The sequence below is a fragment of the Mya arenaria genome, chromosome 4 (genome assembly GCF_026914265.1).
Source record: "Mya arenaria isolate MELC-2E11 chromosome 4, ASM2691426v1".
In the NCBI taxonomy this organism is placed as follows: domain Eukaryota; kingdom Metazoa; phylum Mollusca; class Bivalvia; order Myida; family Myidae; genus Mya; species Mya arenaria.
In genome coordinates this window covers 3,169,779-3,193,694 of record NC_069125.1, presented here as the reverse complement: position 1 = coordinate 3,193,694, position 23,916 = coordinate 3,169,779, and the positions used below count along the sequence as shown (strand labels likewise).

General features: G+C 34.3%; 1 long non-coding RNA gene across 1 annotated transcript; it reads left to right on the top strand.

Moving 5' to 3' along the window:
* The first annotated feature begins 493 nt into the window (after positions 1-493).
* Positions 494-23,342, top strand: LOC128230369 (uncharacterized). The gene is made up of 3 exons (XR_008260204.1): positions 494-621; positions 2,727-2,954; positions 21,964-23,342. It is a non-coding gene; the product is annotated as an uncharacterized LOC128230369 (long non-coding RNA).
* Positions 23,343-23,916: the final 574 nt, after the last annotated feature.

The following is a 23,916-nucleotide window of genomic DNA, read 5'->3' as shown; positions in this document are numbered from 1 at the left end:
CTCCCATATAGCTACTAAGGGGGAGCTAATCTCGAAGATATCTTCGGAACCAATAATGATAGGAGCTTGGTTCTTGTATTGAAATTTACGTCTCCCCATACCCTACGTGACGCGCACGGCGGCGCATCGCTGTCGTCATTACGTCACAGTTCCTATTCGCCTATAAAGTTATTGTATACGCTAAAATGCAGCATAAAATGCCGTAAAATGGGGTTGGCAATCTCGTTTATCAGGATCTGCGCTTGCGGGGTGGCAAAACTTGTTTTGTAGTATTCTATAACCGTTTGTATCGTTATCTTTATCTGGCGTATGTTACATAAGTAAGTAAATTGTCACTCAAGAAGCACATGTGTCAAAATAGTTTGTATGAAAATGGTGTATTAATAAATTTGGGTTCCCCGACCTGGTCATACAAAATATTTTTATTGTAAAACGATCTTTTCCAACGCCGTAAACTGTTGACTGTTACCACGGGACTGTTAAGCAGTTGTCTGCAACCTATGCCAAACACAACAAAAACAGACGAACAACAACAAAAAAACAGCGAAAGACGAAGAACAATTGTTGTCGTGTGCAGCACTTACTAGTATATTGCATCGGTGGATGAACGTAATTTAAAAGGTATCAACGAAACATTCGGTTCAATGGTCATGTTCAGCAAAACCTTGCCTAATTAAACACCATGAGCACAGGTACCTAGAGATCGGATGAACAAAGATTCGGATATCATGATCTTGTGATAGTGTCGTGTCTCAAATTAATGCAGACAAAAATATTGACATCTCAATTCTATACAGTACATGCGTAAAAATAAAAACCTCATCCCTAACCCTAACTGAATTAAAATCATTGTATTGAAACGGTACCTGGTCAAATAGCCCTTTTAAGGCAAATAGTCTAAAATAATAGACATGTTATACGGGATTCTTCCAATCCCTAACATCTAAACTGGTTGGTACAAAAAAACAAGGGTGTTTTGAAAAATACTGAAATTGTATTAAGTGGAGTATATTATGGCTGAAATTGATCATAAATGTTTATATTCATATTTTACCATGTAAAGAGTTATTTTGCACAAAGCAAGCATTTAATGCATTAAAACACAAACGTCATGATTTTAACACATTATTTACCTTTCAAATAAAACGAAAGTTGACTGACACAGACAACAATTATGCCAAGCGGAACAACTCAACCCAATCGTAATAACTCGGCCACCTCGGACAAGCTTCAAATAGACCTCGCAAATACATGTACAATCATAACAACTAGGCCATCGGAATCCGATTGTTATAAAATTGTGCCCTGAAGCCTTGCAGGTGCCCTTCATGTATATATCGTTATGTTTTGACAGAATGAAATGAAGAAAACCGTTCAAACTCATAATTATTTGTTGGATATTTATTTTTTGTGTACGGAACTAATTATACCCCACAAACGAAGTTTGAGGGGGTATATAGGAGTGAGCTTGTCGGTCGGTCGGTCTGTTGGTCTGTCTGTCTGTCTGTCTGTCTGTCTGTCTGTCTGTCTGTCGGTCGGTCGGTTGGTCGGTCGGTTTTCATGGTTTCCGGACGATAACTCATGAAAGGCTAGACAGATTTGAAACAAAATTTGGTACACAGGTGTAACATCAGAAGAAACAGGTCAAGTTCGATATTGGGGCTGCTGGGGCCAAGGTCAAGGTTACTTTAAATAGAAAAACAGTTGAAACTGAATAACTTTAGTTAGGGATGACATATCTTAACTAAACATGGTCAATAGGAAGAGTTTATGGAGACCTTTCAGGGGATTGCGTTTGGGGTCCCTAGGATCAAGGTCAAGGTCACTGTTGCTAAAAATAGAAAAATGGTTGAAACTGAATAACTTTAGTTGGGGTTGACATATCTTGACCAAACTTGGTCTATAGCAAGAGTTTATGGGTACCTTTCATGGGATTGCATTTGGGGTCCCTAGGGTCAAGGTCAAGGTCACTGTTGCTAACAATAGAAAAACAGTTGAAACTGAATAACTTTAGTTAGGGATGACATATCTTGACCAAACTTGGTATATCGGAAGAGTTTATGGATACCTTTCATGGGATTGCATTTGGGGTCCCTAGGGTCAAGGTCACTGTTACTAAAAATAGAAAAATGGTTCAAACTGAATATCTTTAGTTAGGGTTGACATATCTTGACCAAACTTGGTCTATAGTAAGAGTTTATGGATACTTTCATGGGATTGCGTTTTAGGGTCCATAGAGTCAAGGTCCAAATCTTGACCAATCCAGGTATAAAGGAAGAGTTTATGGATACCTTTCATGGGATTGCGTTGAGGTCCCTAGATTCAAGGTCAAGGTCACTGTTACTAATAATAGAAAAACGGTTGAAACTGAATAACTTCAGTTAGGGTTGACATATCCTGACACAACTTGGTATTAAGGAAGAGTTTATGGATACCTTTCAATTGATTGCATTTGGGGTCCCTAGGGTTAAGGTCACTGTTACTAAAAATAGAAAAACAGACACAGGCTTAAGTTCTTCTGTCAATCATTAAAAACCTGGTTTCGTCGCGGCGTTTCTTGTTTGTTTTTAACTTGGCCTTTCAAAGAAATGCTTAGGGGACAAGTGGTTTAAATTTAAAAGGTTGACTTTGAGTTGCATTAAGTAGAAAGGAACTTGTATGATTAGATAGGATATAGCATGGTATATGGAAAACTAGATGACATGACCAAAATGTTCTATTTTTAGTCTTTCCTGCGTACTGAAAACTAACCATGGATACTGGAGGCGGATAGAACTAAGCATGGACACTCGTAAAACCAACCCTGGATGTTGATAGAAACAACCATGGATGCTGATAGAACCTACTGTAGAAGCCGATATAACCAACAATTGACAATATCATAACTTACCATGGGCAGTGAAAGAATTGAAGAATTGACCAAAAGCAGTAAGGAATGCAGGAACTGGTTCAAGGTAGGAGGCAATATTCACGTTAATAGGAAAGGGAAAAGCTTGTAAACACTCTAGAGGTCACATTTATAACTGTATCTTCATGAAAGTTGGTCAGAATGTTTATATTAATAATCTCTAAGTCAATAATTAATCCGGGTTATGTGTAGTCAAAAACTAGTTTATAATGTCAAGTTATAGGAAAAGCTTGTTAGCACTCTAGAGGTCACATTTGTGACTGTGTGTTCATGAAACTTAGTCAGAATGTTTATATTGCTTAACTCTAGGCCAAGTTCGAATCTGAATCAGGTGAGCGATACAGGGCCTTCAAAGCTCTGTTGTTGTTGTTTTTTGCAGAAAAACTTAACTTGATGAAATTAGAAATTTTAGATGCAATAGAAATGTATTAAAAACTAAAATAGACTAACAAAAATAAAACATAATGAATAGTATCTATTGCTTTAAGAAACCCCACAAATAAGCTTCATTAACCATCATCTGAAGTTGTGATACCCTTCAGTGAATGACCATAGGTAATTTTGGTATAAATTTTAAAAGAATCATAGATTAGTATATCATAGATAAAGTAATTTGGGTTAGTGTTTTAGCCCTATTTCAATTTTCTAGCAAAAATCATGTCTGGCCATTAGTGGTTTCATTTGAATATATAGTTATGTGTCCTTCCAGATAAAACCATAGTCACCATATGTCTATCTCCTTAAAGACATAACCATAGTCACCATATGTCTGTGTCTTTCAAGATAAATCCACAGTCTCAATATGACTGTATCATTTTAAACAAAACCACAACCACTATATTTCTGTGTCCTTATATAAATATAACCATATTCAACATATGTGTGTGTCCTTCCCGATGTTACACAGTCACAATACATCAATAGAAGGATATTTCAATCATCCGCTTTCTTCTGGCACCATTTCTTCTCTTCTTATTATGCTGAAAACTGCATGGACAAGCCCAGTACCAAACCGCAAACCTGCCACTAAACCCTTATTCTTTAATTGGTAACCATTGGTGTATTGTTTATTGTGGTCTTAAGGTTAAAGGTGAGTCTGTATTAATAAATTTGTGTGTTCAATGTTTGCAGTAATTTAATATTTCTCTAAGACCATAGTCAAACCCCTGGTTGGGATGAGAGTTGAAACAATTAAAATAACAAAAGATCACCAGCAGGTATTCAAGAAAGGAATTTAAAGTATGTAATAACCTAATTCTTGAAAGAAATTTATTCAAGGACATACATACAAGAAGTCAAGAACTTAATTCAAGGACAGACTTTCAAGTTGTCAAGAACTTTAATCAACAAAGGTACTACATGTACAAGAAACGAGTAACTTCATCCAGGAAAGAAACCATAACAAGAAGTCAAGAACTTCATTCAAGAAAGAACCTTCAAGAAGCAAAATTCTTCATTTTGAAAGGACCTCAAAGTATTAAAGAACTTCATTCAAGAAAGGATCTACAAGCAGTCAAGAACTTTATTCAAAGAAGGATCTACAAGAAGCCATAAACTTCATTAACGAACGGACCTAGAAGAACAAAACAGAATAGACAGTTCATTTGACTTATACAAGTGTACTTGTCGTAATACATATAGTTAAACATGCCACGTATCTACAGTTACAAACATAATATAATGAAATATAATATAAGCAAACATACTATGTAAATTGAATACCAAATAAGTAATATGTTAACTTTGGCAGTGAGGGAATGTTTCATAGCTACTATATCCAGTTAAATTACGAGTTGCGTGTAACAATTGATTTTTTAATATATTTACAAACTTTCATAGCATCCTTTTTATTACATGATTCCAATAACTGATGGAATTTGAATACATATGGATTATATGTACAGCATTGTTTTATATAAGCTACATGTAACTGATGATATCATGGACAAATACTTATGAGGTGATATTCATCCTCTATGTCCCTACGATTACAACATAAACAATGTCTTTCATAACAAGATGTATTATTACGAGGTATGTTATTATTGCAAAATGTCCTGTTTGTATTCTCAAAGGGTGTACAGAAAATCTCAATCTTACAAAGTATTAAGTAAATTCTTTGGAATTAAATCTAAATATATTTCTTAATCAAAGGCCAAAAACTTCACAATCAAAAGACTTATAAATATATTATTGTTTGCTCACATTCTTTTTTCATGGGCATTGTGTATATTCAAAAAGTAGGTACAACAACATTCATAAACATGCAAAGTAACATTCTACTCTTCTTTGTATTGTTAGAACTACTTCGCCTTTCTGTTTTGAGCCATGATATGTTTTTTCAGGATTTTATTGTCATTTTAATGTTAGTCATGGTAAATGTATTATGCTTTGATGAAAAATATTTTTGCTCAACTTTGGTGTAAGCATTACATAATATTAGAGTAGTGTTGTTTATTTTTAAACTTGTGTCGGTAGCCACAGTACTTGTATTGAGTGACTTGAATGATGTTGTCTTAATTACGTTTTAATGCTCATTTTATAGCAAATCTATATCGGAAAAAAATGTTTTATAGTTGCTGTGTTTTAGCTATTTTTATGCTAGCTAAGGTTAATGTTTAACATGATTGTGCTCAAGTGTCTTAAGTTTTTTATTTATTCTGTTTTGGAAGTCTCAGTTTCTTTATATCATGATTTTTAAGTGTGATGTTTTGGCTTTATTTATTTTTAGCTTATTTATGATAGCCACAGTAAATGCATCAAGCTTATGTTGTTTAGGTTTGGTCAGGTTGTTTTGGCTCCTCTAAATGGCACATTGGTGTATGCAAATTCGTGTCATATATTGTCTTGTTTTGCCAGTGTTTTGTGTTGAATTTGGAATCTTTGGATTCTTTGAAGCCATAATTCCTGCAACAAGTAGCCATGTATCAAGTGATATTGAATGCTTTGGCTCATTTAGGCAGCAATAGTCTATGTTCTAATATATGAGGAAGTATATTGTAAATTTGTGTTTGGCTTATTCAGTAACTTTGATAAATTGCATTTTAAAATAAGCTTGGTTAATGAAGTATGTTGTATTGTTAGTTTTTTTTTAACTGTTTGTGAAGCCGCGCTGTATGAATGAAGTGTTGTGTTGTTAGTTTGTTTTAACTGTTTGTGAAGCGGCGCTGTGTGTATGCAGTCTTTTGTATTGTAAGTTTCTTTTAACTGTTTATAAAGCCTCGCAGTATGTATGAAGTTTTGTACTGTTTGTAAAGCCATATGTAAGAATTCTGTTGTATTGTAAGTTTGTTTTTACTGTTTGTTTAACCTTGCTATAGTTATGGAGTACGTTATAATGCTAGTTTGTTTTTACTGTTTGTAAAGCACTGCTATATGTATGAAGTATTTTGTATTGTAAGAGTTTTTTAGTTTGTAAACCATGTAAGAAGTCTGTTGTATTGTTATTTGGCTTTTACTGTTTGTAAAGACATGCTGTATGTGTGCATTTTGTTGTATTGTAATTTGTTGGTGTTTTTTCTGTTTGTAAAGCCATGCTATATGAAATACGTATTTTGTGTTTTACGTTTGTTTTTACTGTTTGTAAAGCCATGCTGTATGTGTGCATTATGTTGTATTGTAATTTGTTGGTGTTTTTTTCTGTTTGTAAAGTCATGCTATATGAAATACATATTTTGTGTTGTACGTTTGTTTTTACTGTTTGTAAAGCCATGCTGTGTGTAAGAAGTCTGTTGTATTGTAAGTTAGTTTTTACTGTATGTGAAGCCATGCTGTAATGTAAGCTTGGTTTATGTCGTTAAATTTATTGTATATTATAAATGTAAATAGTATGAATGAAGTATATATGTATAAAGTCTGTTGTATTTTAAGTTTGTTTTTTGCTCTTTGCAAAACCATGCTGTATGTATGATGTATGTTGTATTGTGATTTTTTATGCCCCCCCAAGGTGGGCATATTAAAATCGCACCGTCCGTCCGCCCGGCTCAATAATTCGTGTCAGGGCTGTAACTTTCCCTTGTATGAATAGATTTTGAAATAACTTGCTACATGTGTAGACGACGTGTCGCGTGCAAGACCCGTGTCCCTACCTCTAAGGTCAAGGTCACACTTTATTCACAATGGAATGCTGCATATAAGGACATAGAGTTTAGGTTGTCGTGTCTAGGCTATTACTTTCCCTTGTATGGACAGATTTTGAAGTAACTTTCCACATGTGTTCGCCATACCAAGATCACGTGTCACGTGCAAGATCCTTGTCCCTACCTCTAAGGTGAAAGATACACTTAGTGTTTATTCACAATGGAATGCTGAATATAAGGACATAAGTATGTAGGTTGTATGGGTGGTATTATTTATATTCAGGGGCAATTTAAAATAACATGCCATATGTATTTGTTTGATCTTTAACTTTTCATGTACTGACCTTGTTCATAGGTCAATGTCACATTCGGGGGCATTCGTCACATACTGTGACAGCTCTTGTTACTTGTTGTTAAACCATGTTTTATGTATAAAGTATATTGTATTGTAAACTTATTATTATATTAACTGTTTATAAATCCATGATGTATGTATCAAGTTTGTTGTATTGTAAGTTTGTTTTTGCTCTCTGTGAAGCCATGCTGTATGTTAAGTATGTATGAAGGCTTTTGTATTGTTAGGCATTTGTATTGTAAGTATTTTTTTACTGTTTGTGAAGCCATGCTTCATGTATGTTGTCTGTTGTATTGCATGGATGATACACTGTTTGTGAATCAATGCTATATTTATGAAGTTGGTTGTATTGTAAGTTTATTTTGACTGTATGTTAAGCCACGCTGTATGAAAGGAGTCTGTTGTATTGTACGTTTGTGTTTACTGTTTGGAAGCTATGATGTATGCATGAGGCCTATTGTATTGTAAGTTTGTTTTTACTCTTTGTAAAGCCATGCTGTATGTATGTAGTCTGTTGAATTGTAAGTTTGATTTTACTGTTTATGAAGCCATGCTATATTCATGTAGTCCTTTATATTTAATAATTGTAAAATGTTTTTATTGTTTGTGAAGTCATTCTGTAAATATGAAGTTTGTTGCATTGTTAAGTTGTACCTTGCTGTTTATAAAGCCATGATGTATGTATGATGTCTGTTTTATTGTTAGTTTGTTTTTACTGGTTGTAAAGCTATGCTGTATGTATGAAGTATGTTGTATTGTATGTTTGTTTTTATTGTTTGTGAAGTCATGCTGTAAGTACAGAGTATGTTGTATTGTAAGGTTGATTTTCCTATATTTAAAGCCATGGTATATGTAAGAAGTCTTTTGCATAACTTTTACTGTAAGTTTGTTTTTACCCTCTGTAAAGCCATCCTGTAGGTATAGAATATGTTGTATTGTAGAGTTGATTTTCCTATATTTAAAGCCATGGTATATGTAAGAAGTCTTTTGCATAACTTTTACTGTAAGTTTGTTTTTACCCTTTGTAAAGCCATGCTGTATGTATAACATTTGTAGTATTTTTGTAAGATTGTTTTTTACTATTTGTTAAGCCATGCTCTATGTTTGAACATTGTTTTATTGTAAGTTTGTTTTTCCTTGTTGTTAAGCCATGTTTATTTATGAAGCCTGTTGTATTGTAAGTTTGTTTTACTGTATGTGATGCCATGCTGTAATGTAAGCTTGGTGTAATCGTTTAATATATTGTATATTATAAATGTAAATAGTATGAATGAAGTATATATGTATGTAATTCTGTATGTATGAAGTCTGTTGTATGGTGAGTTTGTTTTTACACCTTGTAAAGTCTTTGATAACCCATGCTGTATGCATGAAGTCTGTTGTACTGTAAGTTTGTTTTTACTCTTTGTAAAGCCATGCTGTATGTTTAGTATACATTAAGGCTTTTGTATTGCAAGTCTTTTGTATTGTAAGTTTGTTTTTACTCTTTGTTAAGCCATGCTGTATGTATGAAATCTTTTTGCATTGTAAGTTTGTTTTTACTGTTTGTAAAGCCATGCTGTGTGTATGAAGTCTGTTGTATTGTAAGTTTGTGTTAACTTTTAGTAAAGCCATGCTGTGTGTATGAAATCCTTTGCCTTGTAGGTTTGTTTTTACTGTTTGTTAAGCCATTCTGTATGTATGAAGTATGTTGTATTGTAAGTTTGTTTTTACTTTTTGTAAAGCCATGCTGTTTTTATGAAATCTGCTGTTTTTTAAATTTGTTGTTTTTTCCATTTGTTTAGCCATGTATATTTTTGAATCCTATTGTATTGTCGCCTTTTTGTCGGTCTGTTTTACTCTTTGTTAAGCGGATGTATTTATGAAGTATGTTTTATTGTAAGTTTGGCTTTACTCGTTGAAGCCATGCGTATGTATGAAGTCTGTTGAACTTTAAGTTTGTTTTTACTCTTTGTAAAGCCAAGCTTTATGCATTTAGTATGATTTACTGTAAGTTTTTCTTTGCATCTTTTTATAGGCCATGATATATACATTCTTCGGTACGTTTGAATTGGCTCCATACTGATTGTTTAAGATCTTTATATGTTATGTTATATGTTTGATTTATTTTGATTATTTAAAACTCCCTCCCAGGTTGTTCTTTTTATTTTTACTTTACCATTTCAAATGGATAGAGTGTGTTGTCTTGTAAGTTTGCTTTTGTACTATTATTGTAGCCATACAATATATATGTATAGAATCTGGCATATTTGTTTGTTGTTTGGGCTTTATATGGTAGCATTTCTACATGTTTAAAGTTTGGTGTATTGTTTTTTTTTAAGCTTAAAAACTGAACTGTAGCCATGCTATGCATATAACGTCTGATGAAGTGCATGTTTGACTACAATTGTCATGTTATGGCAGCCATTGATTTTGTATGAAGTATTGTAATCTTGTATTATTAGAATGTTATCGTTTTTATTTATTAAACCTTGTGTATTGTTTGTTTTGGCGTTTTATTAAAGCCATGCAATATTCAGTCTGGGGTCATATGAGGTTGTTTTGGGCTCTTTATTATAGCCTCCCTCTGTGTATGAAATATGGTGTATTGATGATAGTTTGGCTCTTTATGATAGCCATGTTACCTGTATGAAGTCTGAGTTGTATTGTTAGGTTGTGTTTGGCTCTTTATGATAGCCATGTTACCTGTATGAAGTCTGAGTTGTATTGTTAGGTTGTGTTTGGCTCTTTATGATAGCCATGTTACCTGTATGAAGTCTGAGTTGTATTGTTAGGTTGTGTTTGGCTCTTTATGATAGCCATGTTACCTGTATGAAGTCTGAGTTGTATTGTTAGGTTGTGTTTGGCTCTTTATGATAGCCATGTTACCTGTATGAAGTCTGAGTTGTATTGTTAGGTTGTGTTTGGCTCTTTATGATAGCCATGTTACCTGTATGAAGTCTGAGTTGTATTGTTAGGTTGTGTTTGGCTCTTTATGATAGCCATGTTACCTGTATGAAGTCTGAGTTGTATTGTTAGGTTGTGTTTGGCTCTTTATGATAGCCATGTTACCTGTATGAAGTCTGAGTTGTATTGTTAGGTTGTGTTTGGCTCTTTATGATAGCCATGTTACCTGTATGAAGTCTGAGTTGTATTGTTAGGTTGTGTTTGGCTCTTTATGATAGCCATGTTACCTGTATGAAGTCTGAGTTGTATTGTTAGGTTGTGTTTGGCTCTTTATGATAGCCATGTTACCTGTATGAAGTCTGAGTTGTATTGTTAGGTTGTGTTTGGTTCTTTATGATAGCCATGTTACCTGTATGAAGTCTGAGTTGTATTGTTAGGTTGTGTTTGGCTCTTTATGATAGCCTTGTTACCTGTATGAAGTCTGAGTTGTATTGTTAGGTTGTGTTTGGCTCTTTATGATAGCCATGTTACCGGTATGAAGTCTGAGTTGTATTGTTAGGTTGTGTTTGGTTCTTTATTGTAACACTATTATATGAATGAAGTCTGGTGTACTGTTAGGTTGTGTTAGGTTCTTAATTATAGCCATGTTATATGCATATGAAGTATGGCGTATTGCTAGGTTATGCTTGACTTTTCACTGTAGCCATGCTACATCATATGTATGAAGTATGGCGTATTGCTAGGTTATGCTTGACCTTTCACTGTAGCCATGCTACATCATATATATGAAGTATGGTGTTAGGTTGATTTTGGCATTCAATTGTAGCCATACTACATCATATATTTGAAGTATGGTGTATTGTTAGTGTTTTTTTATCTCTTTACTATAGCCTTGTTTGCTTGTTTTGGCTCTTTATGGTAGCCATGCTTTGTTATCTGTTGTGTTGTTAGTTAATTTGTGTATTAATATATAATAATATTTATATATTTATATAAGTGCCTGTGTATTGTTAGTTTGATTTTTATGGCTATATGTATGAAGTCTGGAATACTGTTAGAATTGTTTTTGCTCTTTTTTATAGCCATGCTTTATGTATAAAATCTTGTGTATTTCTATTTGATTATTATCAGTTTATGTCAGCCATGCTATATATGTATGAAGAATGGTGCATTGTTAGGTTTTTTATTTTTTTATGATAACCAGGCTACATGTATTGAATTTGTTGTTTGTTTATTTTTGGCTCCTTCTTGTAGCGATGCCCTATTTTCGCAATATGTGTATTGTTGTTTTCTTATTGGCCCTTCATTGTGGCCATGCTATACATATGAAGGCTTATGTATTGTTATCTTTATATCTTTATGGTAGCCATGCTTCATTCGTAACATGGGTTAAATATGTTGTATTTTTATATTGTTTGTATTTTATGAAAGCCATTTTCTGTGTATGAAGTTTGGTGTAGTGTTAGTTTGCTATAGTGTCTTTTTCGTAACCATGTTACATGCATTTTATCTGTTGTGTTGCTATTTTTGTGAAAGCCTTCCTCTGTGTATAACTTGTGTTGTATTGTTGTTGTTTATTCTTATTCTTATTATTATATCCATGCTGTATTTATGAAGTATGCTGTGTTGTAAGTTTGTTTTGGCTCTTTATTTCAGCCCTGCTATTTGAATGAAGTCTTGATAATTTCTTATTTGTCTTTTTATGATAGCTTTTCTATATGTAAAAAGTCTGTGTAATCTAAGTTTGTTTTTGGGTTTATTAGTAGCAAACATTTTAATTATGTATTTGATATGTTGAATTGCCTTGTTTTGTTTAAAAAAATTATATATGAAGTCGTGCATGTTTTAGTGTTTGTTTTCTTTGAAGAAGCCATGCAAATAGTATGAAGTCTGATTTATTGTTAATTAATTGGTGTTACATTATTAAAACCATGCTTCATGCATAAGGTATGTTGTACCTTATCGTGTGTGACACTGTATTGTTAATCTGATCATGAAATAGAAGTATTTTTATATGTATATGTATTGTGATTTTTTAGTTTGTTTTCCCCCTTTTATGGTCACATGTGTGGAGTAGAATGTGTTGGTACTTTTATTATGTTTTTTATGGTAAGCTTCCTTGTTTCGAATATATAGTAATATATGTTTGTTTTTGTCTCATTATGGTTCCCATGATTGGTATTAAGTGTGTTGAAATAGTAACTATTTGTAAGTGTTGTTTTAGAGTAGTGCGCCATTCTATTTGTATGATATTTTTAATATAAGTCTGTTTTTAATGATAGCAATGCTATTTGTATGTAGTTTGTTTAGGTGTTTGTCTTCTTTTGGCTCTGTATTGATTTTTGTTTGTTTCCTTGTTATTTTTCTATGGTTGTCATTTTATGGAATTGTAGGCTGATGCATCACAATTTGTGTTTGTCTTCGTAAAGTAGCCATGCCATATAATATATGAAGTATTTGTTTTTGCTTTTTGTTCTTTACAGAATCCATGCTTTATACAGAAGTCAGTTGTATTGTTAGATTGTTTTAATGGTCTGCTTGTTAATTTTTTATATGTTTAAAAGAATTTGCTTGTTTTAGTTCATTCTTGTTTCTTTGTATTAGCCATATTATATGTATGAAGACTGTTGTGTTGTTATGTTTGCTTTTGGCTTTTTGGTAGCCTCGATTGCTATATGTATGGTTTAGTGTATGTAAGATTGCATGTTGCTGTTTTTATGGTTGTCTTGCTATATGTATGGAGTATGGTGTATTGTTAGTTTTTTTTTCTCTTTTTTGTTGAAAAATTTATATGGACTTAATGCTATTTGTATTGTTAGATTTTATTGTTTCTTCATGGCAGCCATGCTGTAAATTTAAGTCTGATGTATTTTTAGTCTGTTTTGGACTAGTCATGGCCGCCATGTTGTATTTATGAACTATGGTGAAAAATATTGTTTTTGTTTTCTTTTTCTTTTGATAGCCATGTTATATTCCTAAATGAATGCCATTTGTATTGTTAGTTTGTTTTTGGCTCTTTATGGCAGCCATGCTGTATGTTTGACTTTTGGTGTAAATTTTAGATTGTTGGGGGGGGGGAGGGGGTTCTTATTACATGTATCATGGTAGCCATGCTATATGTTTGAAGATTAATATATTGTTATATTTTTATTGGTCTTTTTATTGCAATCTTCCTATAGGTAAAATGCCATATATATTGTTAGTTTGTTTTTGTCTCTTTATGTAAAACCATGCAATACATTAATGCGAAGTCTGGTGTATTGTAAATTTGTTTACGACTCCTTATGGCAGCCATGCTATGCGTTTGAAGTCTGGTATATTTTTAGTTTGTTTTAGCTCTTTAACGTATGCCATGTAAAATGCGTGAAGTCAGTGTTTTTTTAAGATTTGTTTTCGGCTCTGTGGTAGCTCTGCTATTTGTTTGAAGCCTGTTCTTTTTGCTATTCTTATTATTTGGTTTAGGGTCATGCTTTATATTACATTGTTATGTTTGTTTTATGTTATGGGTATCAATATATATATATATGTACATTTTTGCAGTTGAGTGACTTTTAAGCATTAGTTTATATTAATAGTCTTTGGCAACCATGGTATATATAGTTTGTTATTATATTTTTAATCACTGTCATATTTTTGTTTTTTGTCCTAGTTTTGAAACATATATTGAGTGACTGCTCTGCTTTTACTTTTTATTTTTCCATAAGAAAAGAACACTTAATATATTAAGATTTTCTTTCAAGAACTAAAAGGTAATTGGATTGCATTAAACGTCAGCCATGTAGTGGGCGTGTCCCTGCAGTCCTATATATATATATATATATATATATATATATATATATATATATATATATATATATATATATATATATATATATATATAATTATATAATTATATATATGTATATCTCTGTCTACTACACATTCTCTTCTACTCTTCTACTAGAACATTCTCTGTCAGCTAGGCCACGAAACATTTAAAACTTTGCTTATATTTAAAAATAAATTAGCTCACAAGAATTTCTAACCAATTTAAGTCTAGGAAAAAACAAAAAAACATTTAGTTTTGGCTACCCAACCCAACATACCAAAAAGACACTGACCTTTTCCTTTTCATACTTAGTTGTTTTTAGATCTACTGGCCAAAGAGCTTATGAGATGGTTATGTGTACGTAGTATGTGCGTCTGTAAACAATTGCTTGTGAACACGATACAATCTTCAGTTTTGCTTGTATTTCTATGAAACTTGTACAGTGTTCAAATATATATTTGAGCTCGGTTCTTTTCGAAACAATGCCAAGATTATTGCCCTTGAAAGTTAAAAAAAATGCTATTTTAGCTAACCTAGTTTAAGCCAGGTCTGCATGAGCGAATTCTATTTGTAGCCATGTTTACATGTAAAATCAAGTCTAGGATTAAAGGGAGACAACTTGCTTTTTGGTTCTGCAGTTGATTTTGTCAATTACTCCGCCTTGTTATTGATGAAAGCCATAAGGCTCTATTGTCTGTATTTCGCGCATTCATCTAAACAAAATTCTTTGAGAATATTTGTTCAAATTATGCACCCGGGGTCAGTATTACCCACACCAAGTGTTCACAGGTTTGTACACTTTATTTGGGAAATGTTTGAAAATCTGTTTTGTGTTTTCGCGCATCCATCTGAGCATATTTGCCTGTGAATGTGTGTTCAAATGATGCCACTTGGTTATAACTGGCCATCCAACAGTGTTTACAGGTTTGGACTTGCTATTTTGAATTGGGCACAATTTAGTGATCTGCTACCAGGGTTGTTCAAATTATGACCATGGGGTCAAAGCTGGCACTGCCCCCTGGGGTCACAATTTTTCTAGAGACTTATTTAAGAGAATTTTCAAAATCCTCTTGTTTCAATATTTATGCAAAAACCTACAGAAAAACCAAAAAGCTCGTACCTTAGATAATTGTTGTAAAGCATTATATGATGACTCTCAAGCAAAGCATTTGAAAATATGCCCCTGGAGCTTAAGCTGGCCCCACCCTTTTTGACTTTTTTTATGCCTCCGAAGGTGGTCATATTAAAATCGCACCGTCCGTCCTTCCGTTCGTCCGTGTGTCCGGCTCAATAACTCGTGTCCGGGCTGTAACTTTCCCTTGTATGGACAGATTTAAAAAAAACAACATGTGTTCGGCATACCAAGACGACGTGTCGCGTGCAAGACCCGTGTCCCTACCTCTAAGGTCAAGGTCACACTTAGGAGTTTATTCACACTAGAATGCTGCATATAAGGACATAGAGAATAGGTTGTCGTGTCCGAGCTGTAACTTTCCCTTGTATGGACAGATATTAAAATTACTTGCCACATGTGTTCGGCATACCAAGACGACGTGTCGCGTGCAAGAACTGTGTCCCTACCTCTAAGGTCAAGGTCACACTTAGTGTTTATTCACAATGGAATGCTGCATATAAGGACATACAGTATAGGTTGTCGTGTCCGGGCTGTATATTTCCCTTGTATGAACAGATTTTAAAACAATTTGCCACATGTGTTCGACATACCAAGACGACGTGTCGCGTGCAAGAACCGTGTCCCTACCTCTAAGGTCAAGGTCACACTTAGGTGTTTATTCACAATGGAGTGCTGCATATAAGGATACAGAGTATTGGTTGTTATGTCCGGGCTGTAACTTTTTCTTGTATGGACAGATTTTAAAATAACTTGCCACATGTGTTCGACATACCAAGACGACGTGTCACGTGCAAGACCCATGTCCCTACCTCTAAGGTGAAAGATACACTTAGTGTTCATTCACAATGAAATGCTGAATATAAGGACAAAAGAATGTAGGTTGTCAAGTATGGGTGGTATTTTTAATGTTCAGAGGCAATTTAAAATAACTTGCCATATGTATTTGTTTGATCTTTAACTTTTCATGTAATGACCTTGTTCATATGTCAATGTCACATTCGGGGGCATTTGTCACATACTGTGACAGCTCTTGTTTTTTTAAAGCTACAGCAATGATATTTAGACCATGTCTACAGTTTTGCAAATGAGCATCAATGTTGTCCTCAGATGCCCTTGACTTTGACCTTTTGACCAACTTCTTTATTTTTAAAACTACAGAAAATTTGACCATGAATACAGTAATTTAAAGCATTTTTTTTTGTGTCAGATGACTTTTACTTGGCACATATTAAAATAGTTTATGCAGAGAGAAATAGAGATCTTCTTACAACACTAACTGTCCTCAGATGTTGATCGTGCAATGTTTTCATGTAACCAAAATGCAAAATGTGAACTATATGTATGTTGCCTTTTTACCCATGCATACATGCTCTGGATTAAAAATTACCAGAAGAGCCATGCCAGTAGAGCATAGGCCCTTATTGGCCTCCTGTTCATAAGTGTGTTTAAAACACATAGTTTAAAACCGTTAAAGTTACTTGAACACTCCTACCTAATGCACATAATAACTTTTTTACATAAAGCATAATAGAAAACGAAATATTTCATTTGAAATAAAGCCTACATACAAGTACCCTGTTTTGAAAAAGATATAATCCTTACCAAAAAGTTCATTTTTGAAGGCCTTATACCATCCACCAGAAAATAACGTTCAATGCTTATATATTAATTGTGTTGGTCATTGTGAAATAAAGAAGTAAGGAAGTGAAATAACAGTCCCACCTACATCTTCACAACAAGAGTTGAGAGTAGGGAAAAACCAAAACATCCATTAGATGATTGGAGCCTTTTTATAAAATAATTGTATGTCAAAACAAAATTTCGACACATTCAAATTTAATCGTGTGAATTTCTGAATTTAGTTCACAATAAAGTGAACTAATGTTTTTCTCACATCACTCTGAAAATCCTAAAATATAAAAGTATATAACTTGCTGTGTTGATAGACCTATTTCAAAAGAAACTGACATACCAGTCCTTTTAGCTCACAAGTGCCCAAGGTGAGCTATTGTGATCACTGATCAGTCTTTGTCCGTGGTCTGTCCGTCGAAAATCAACAATTGCTGAAAAAATAATCTCCTCTGAAATTTCCAGGCCAAATTTATTAAAATTTCATAAAAAGCTTCCTTGGGTGCCCCTCTACAAAAATACAACAAGGGATCACGATTGATAAACAACAACAACAACAACAACAACAGCAGCAACAACAACAGCAACAACAACAAAATGACTAACTTAAAACTCATCTCTTCTGAAACTTACACTCCAAATTAAATTAAACCTTACAGAAAGCTTCCTTCGGTGACCCAAAAATACAACAAGGGATCACGATTTATCAACAACATCAAAAGCAACAACATCAAAATGGCTGATTTCCTGTTTTGCTTAAAAAAGCATATCCCCTGAAACAAACACTTCGAATTCAATGAAACTTCTACAAAAATACAGCAAAGAATCACGATTGATCACCAACAACATTTACAAAATAACCAACTTTATGTTTTGCTTGATAAAAAAACATTTTCTTTAAAACTACCAGTCCAAATTCAATGAAACTCTACAGGAATCTTCCTTGGGTAACCCTTTTTGGATATAAAAAGGTGGTGAGATTGATCAAATACAAACAACATTCTGGCAAACTTCTTGTTTTGCTTTAAAAGAAACCTTTCTTCTTAAACTACAGGGCCAAATTTACTGAAACTTAAGAGGAAGCTTCATTGCATCATACTCTATAAAAAATACAACAAGGCATTGAGATTGATCATCAACAACGACAAAATTGCTGACTGTTTTGCTTTAAAAATTCTCTGAAAAATACTAGGCCAAATTTAATGAAACTGTACAGGTAGCTTTATTGCATGACCCTTCACAAATATAAATTTAGGCATCATTATCAGTAAAGATTTGTAGCCATTGAAAACATGAATGCCGTCTGAAATCTGTATAAAATAATCTGAGCTTCTTTTCCTATAACTAGACATTTACTGTGTCACAGTTTACATAGCCTCGGTTTCAACATAACTAACTAGACATGTACTGCTTCACTGGTACCATAGCATGGGTTTTTACATGTTTAGGTATTGTGTCACTGTTATCATAGCCAAGGCTTTTACATGTCTAGGTACTGTGTCACTGTTGTCATAGCCTTGGTTTCAACGTATCTATAATCTGTGTCACTGTTATCATAGCCAGGGCTTTTACATGTCTAGCTACTGTATCACTGTTCTCATAGCAAGGGCTTTTACATATTTAACCAGGTTTTCACATAGTGAATCTGGTTATTAGAATGACGAACTTCGTTGTTCGGGCGGGCGTCCGGGCGGCGTCAAACTCACCTATGAAACTGAATAACTTTAGTAAGGGTTGACATATCTTGACCAAACTTGGTCTATAGAAAGAGTTTATGGGTACCTTTCATGGGATTGTGATTGGGGTCCCTAGGGTCAAGGTCACTGTTACTAAAAAAAGAAAAATAGTTGAAACTGAAAAACTTTAGTTAGGGATGACCTATCTTGACTAAACTTTGTCTATAGGAAGAGTTTATGGATACCTTTCATGGGATTGCGTTTGGGGTCCCTAGGGTCAAGGTCAAGGTCACTGTTACTAAAAATATAAAAACGGTTGAAACTGAATAACTTTAGTAAGGGAAGACATATCTTGACTAAACTTGGTCTATAGGAAGAGTTAATGGAAACCTTTCATGGGATTGCGTATGGGGTCCCTAGGGTCAAGGTCACTGTTACTAAAAATATAAAAACGGTTGAAACTGAATAACTTTAGTAAGGGAAGACATATCTTGACTAAACTTGGTCTATAGAAAGAGTTAATGGAAACCTTTCATGGGATTGCGTTTGGGGTCCCTAGGGTCAAGGTCAAGGTCACTGTTACTTAAAAAAAGAAAAACGGTTGAAACTGAATAACTTTAGTTAGGGTTGACATATCTTGACCAAACTTGGTCTAGAGGAAGAATTTATGGAGACCTTTCATGGGATTGCGTTTGGGGTCCCTAGGGTCAAGGTTACTGTAACTAAAAATAGAAAAACAGTTGAAACTAAATAACATTAGTTAGCGATGACAAATTTTAACTAAACTTTGTCTATAGGAAGAGTTTATGGAGACCTTTCATGGGATTGCATTTTGGGTCCCTAGGGTCAAGTTTAAGGTTACTGTAACTAAAAATAGAAAAATTGTTAAAACTGAATAACTCTAGTAAGTGTTGGCATATCTTGATCAAACTTGGTCTATAGGAAGAATTTATGGATACCTTTCATGGGATTGCATTTGGGTTCCCTAGGGTCAAGAACAAGGTCACTGTTACTAAAAATAGAAAAAACGGTTGAAACTGAATAACTTTAGTAAGGGTTGACATATCTTGACCAAACTTGGTCTATAGAAAGAGTTTATGGGTACCTTTCATGGGATTGTGATTGGGGTCCCTAGGGTCAAGGTCACTGTTACTAAAAATAGAAAAATGGTTGAAACTGAAAAACTTTAGTTAGGGATGACCTATCTTGACTAAACTTTGTCTATAGGAAGAGTTTATGGATACCTTTCATGGGATTGCGTTTGGGGTCCCTAGGGTCAAGGTCAAGGTCACTGTTACTAAAAATATAAAAACGGTTGAAACTGAATAACTTTAGTTAGGGAAGACATATCTTGACTAAACTTGGTCTATAGGAAGAGTTAATGGAAACCTTTCATGGGATTGCGTTTGGGGTCCCTAGGGTCAAGGTCACTGTTACTAAAAATATAAAAACGGTTGAAACTGAATAGCTTTAGTAAGGGAAGACATATCTTGACTAAACTTGGTCTATAGAAAGAGTTAATGGAAACCTTTCATGGGATTGCGTTTGGGGTCCCTTGGGTCAAGGTCAAGGTCACTGTTACTTAAAAAAACAAAAACGGTTGAAACTGAATAACTTTAGTTAGGGTTGACATATCTTGACCAAACTTGGTCTAGAGGAAGAATTTATGGAGACCTTTCATGGGATTGCGTTTGGGGTCCCTAGGGTCAAGGTTACTGTAACTAAAAATAGAAAAACAGTTGAAACTAAATAACATTAGTTAGCGATGACAAATTTTAACTAAACTTTGTCTATAGGAAGAGTTTATGGAGACCTTTCATGGGATTGCATTTTGGGTCCCTAGGGTCAAGTTCAAGGTCACTTTACTAAAAATAGAAAAATTGTTAAAACTGAATAACTCTAGTAAGTGTTGGCATATCTTGATCAAACTTGGTCTATAGGAAGAGTTTATAGATATCTTTCATGGGATTGCGTTTGGGTTCCCTAGGGTCAAGAACAAGGTCACTGTTACTAAAAATAGAAAAAACGGTTAAAACTAAATAACTTTAGTTAAGGATGACATATTTTGACTAAACTTGGTCTATAGGAAGAGTTTATGGAGACCTTTCATGGGATTGCGTTTGGGGTCCCTAGATTTAAGGTCAAGGTCACTATTACTAAAAATAGAAAAACGGTTGAAACTGAATAATTTTAGTAAGGGAAGACATATCTTGACTAAACTTGGTCTATAGGCAGAGCTTATGGATACCTTGCATGGGATTGCGCTTGGGGTCCCTAGGGTCAAGGTCACTGTTACTCAAAATAGAAAAACGGTTGAAACTGAATAACTTTAGTTAGGGATGACATATCTCGACCAAACTTGGTCTATAGAAAGAGTTAATGGAGACATTTCATGGGATTGCGTTTGGGGTCCTTAGGGTCAAGGTCAAGGTCACTGTAACTAAAAATAGAAAAACAGTTGGAACTAAATTACTTAAGTTAGGGATGACATATTTTGACTAAACTTGGTCTATAGGAAGATTTTATGGAGACCTTTCATGGGATTGCATTTTGGGTCGCTAGGGTCAAGTTAAAGGTCACTTTACTATAATAGTAAAATTGTTAAAACTGAATAACTTAAGTTAGGGTTGGCATATCTTAATCAAACTTTGTCTATAGGAAGAGTTTATGGATACATTTCCTGGGATTGCGTTTGGGTTCCCTAGGGTCAAGGTCAAGGTCACTGTAACTAAAAAAAAAAAAAACGGTTGAAACTGAATAACTTTAGTTAGGGATGACATATCTTGACTAACCTTGGTCTATAGGAAGAGTTAATAGAGACCTTTTATGGGATTGCGTTTGGGGTCCCTAGATTTTAGGTCAAGGTCACTGTTACTAAAAATGGAAAAACAGTTGAAACTGAATATCTTTAGTAAGGGTTGACATATCTTGACCAAACCAGGTCTATAGGATGAGTTTTTGCAGACCTTTTATGGGATTGCGTTTGGGGTCCCTAGATTTAAGGTCAAGGTCACTGTTACTAAAAATAGAAAAACAGTTGAAACTGAATAACTCAAGTTAGGATTGACATATCCTGACCCAACGTGGTATAAAAGAAGAGTTTATGGATACCTTTCAATCGATTGCATTTGGGGTTCCTAGGGGCAAGGTCACTGTTACTAAAAATAGGAAAAAAGACGCAGGCTGACGTTCTTCTGTCAATCATTAAATACCTGGTTTTGTCGCATTACGGCGTTTCTTGTTCATTTTTACATTTGAAAAATGTGGGCGTTTGGTTGGTTTAACAAAAATTATAAAAAGGTACAATTTCTTCACTTATATGTTGTTGTTGTTTTTTCTTCTTTATATTAAGAAAAACACTGTGTCTTCTTCTGATTCAAACTTAAAGTAATTAATTAAATATTGTTGATAAAATGTGTATTCGAAGTGAACACTTTTAATTTGCCTCTGATGATTCAATAATACATCTGTTTTATACTTTCATAAGCATTTTCCTCAGGATCTCCTACATCTCTCATAGAGGGACACGCAAAAAGCCAGATCATATTCCTGAGGACCTTTACATCTCTACAAGGAGGGACACACAAACAGACACATCATATTCCTGGGGACCTTTACATATCTACAAGGAGGGACACACAAACAGACACATCATATTCCTGAGGACCTTTACATCTCAACACAAAGGGTCACACAAACAGCCACATCATATTCCTGAGGACCTTTACATCTTAACATAAAGGGTCACACAAACAGCCACATCATGTTCCTGAGGACCTTTACATCTCTACAAGGAGGGACACACAAACAGACACATCATATTCCTGAGGACCTTAACATTTCAACATAGAGGGACACACAAACAGCCACATCATGTTCCTGAGGACCTTTACATCTCTACAAGGAGGGACACACAAACAGACACATCATATTCCTGAGGACCTTTACATCTCTACAAGGAGGGACACACAAACAGACACATCATATTCCTGAGGACCTTTACTTCTAAACCTAAAGGGTCACACCAACAGCCACATCATACTCCTGAGAACCTTTAAAACTCAAAATAGAGGGACACACAAACAGCCACATCATATTCCTGAGGATCTTAACATATCTACATAGAAGGTCCCACAAACAGCCACATCATATTCCTGGGGATCTTTACATCTCTACAAGGAGGGACACACAAACAGCCATATCATATTCCTGAGGATATTTACATCTCAACATAGAGGGACACACAAACAGCCACATCAAATTCCTGAGGACCTTTACATCTCAACGTAGAGGGACACACAAACAGCCACATCATATTCCTGAGGACCTTTACAACTCAAAATAGAGGGACACACAAACAGCCACATCATATTCCCGAGGACCTTTACATCTCAACATAGAGGGACACACAAACAGCCACATCATATTCCTGAAGACCTTTACACTTCAACATAGAGGGACACACAAACAACCACATCATATTCCTGAGGACCTTTACATCTCAACATAGAGGGACACACAAACAGCCACATCATATTCCTTAGGACCTTTACAACTCAAAATAGAGGGACACACAAACAGCTACATCATATTCCTGAGGACCTTCCAGCAAATTGAGTTATTGTCCTGTGTTACGTTTCTTGTTCAGATCCATTTTTGAAAACTACAGGATGTAATTCAACTCCACACGATAATTAAGCACAATGAGAATAAGAAGAGTGTACAAGATACTGTTGAAGCTAATAACAGATCGTTTTCCCTTTGTAACTTTTTCATAACCAGCTGGCTCCGATTTCTCGAAACTACTTTAGCTTTACAGGCTTAAGTAGCTTATTTCAAAATGCCAAAATATATACTTAACTAGATTTTGATCAATCATAAAAACCTCTTCTGATAATCATGATGATAATTCCATTCTCAAGTATAAAATCTCTTAAAGAAGTAAACATTACGCAATTTATTGAAAACCAAAAATCGTGAGCTTAACTTAATCCTGTATAAAGGAACTTCATTCCCCGATTTCTCGAAAGTCCCTTATAACAGGATTAAGCTAAGCTCTATATTTTTGGTGTTCAATAAATTGCATAATATTAACTTCTTTAAGAGTTTTAACACTTTAGACAGGAATTATTATTATGATAATCACAATAAACCATTTTTCATTTATCAAAATTCAATGTAAGTATGTATTTTGGCTTATTGAAATAAGCTACTTAAGCCTGTTAGGCTTAAAAAGTTTCGAGAAATTGGGGCCAGAAGATTCGAGAATTCGAGGCCAGAGCATTTCTTCAACATTTTAGATCAAATTCAGTGGAGCTTCATTCAATGATGGAATTGAATGAGATTAAGTACATTATATAAGAACTATTAGTCAAGTTAAGTATTTTCGCAGTTATTGCCATGTATGACATTTTTCCTCGTCCATAACTGAAAAATACTT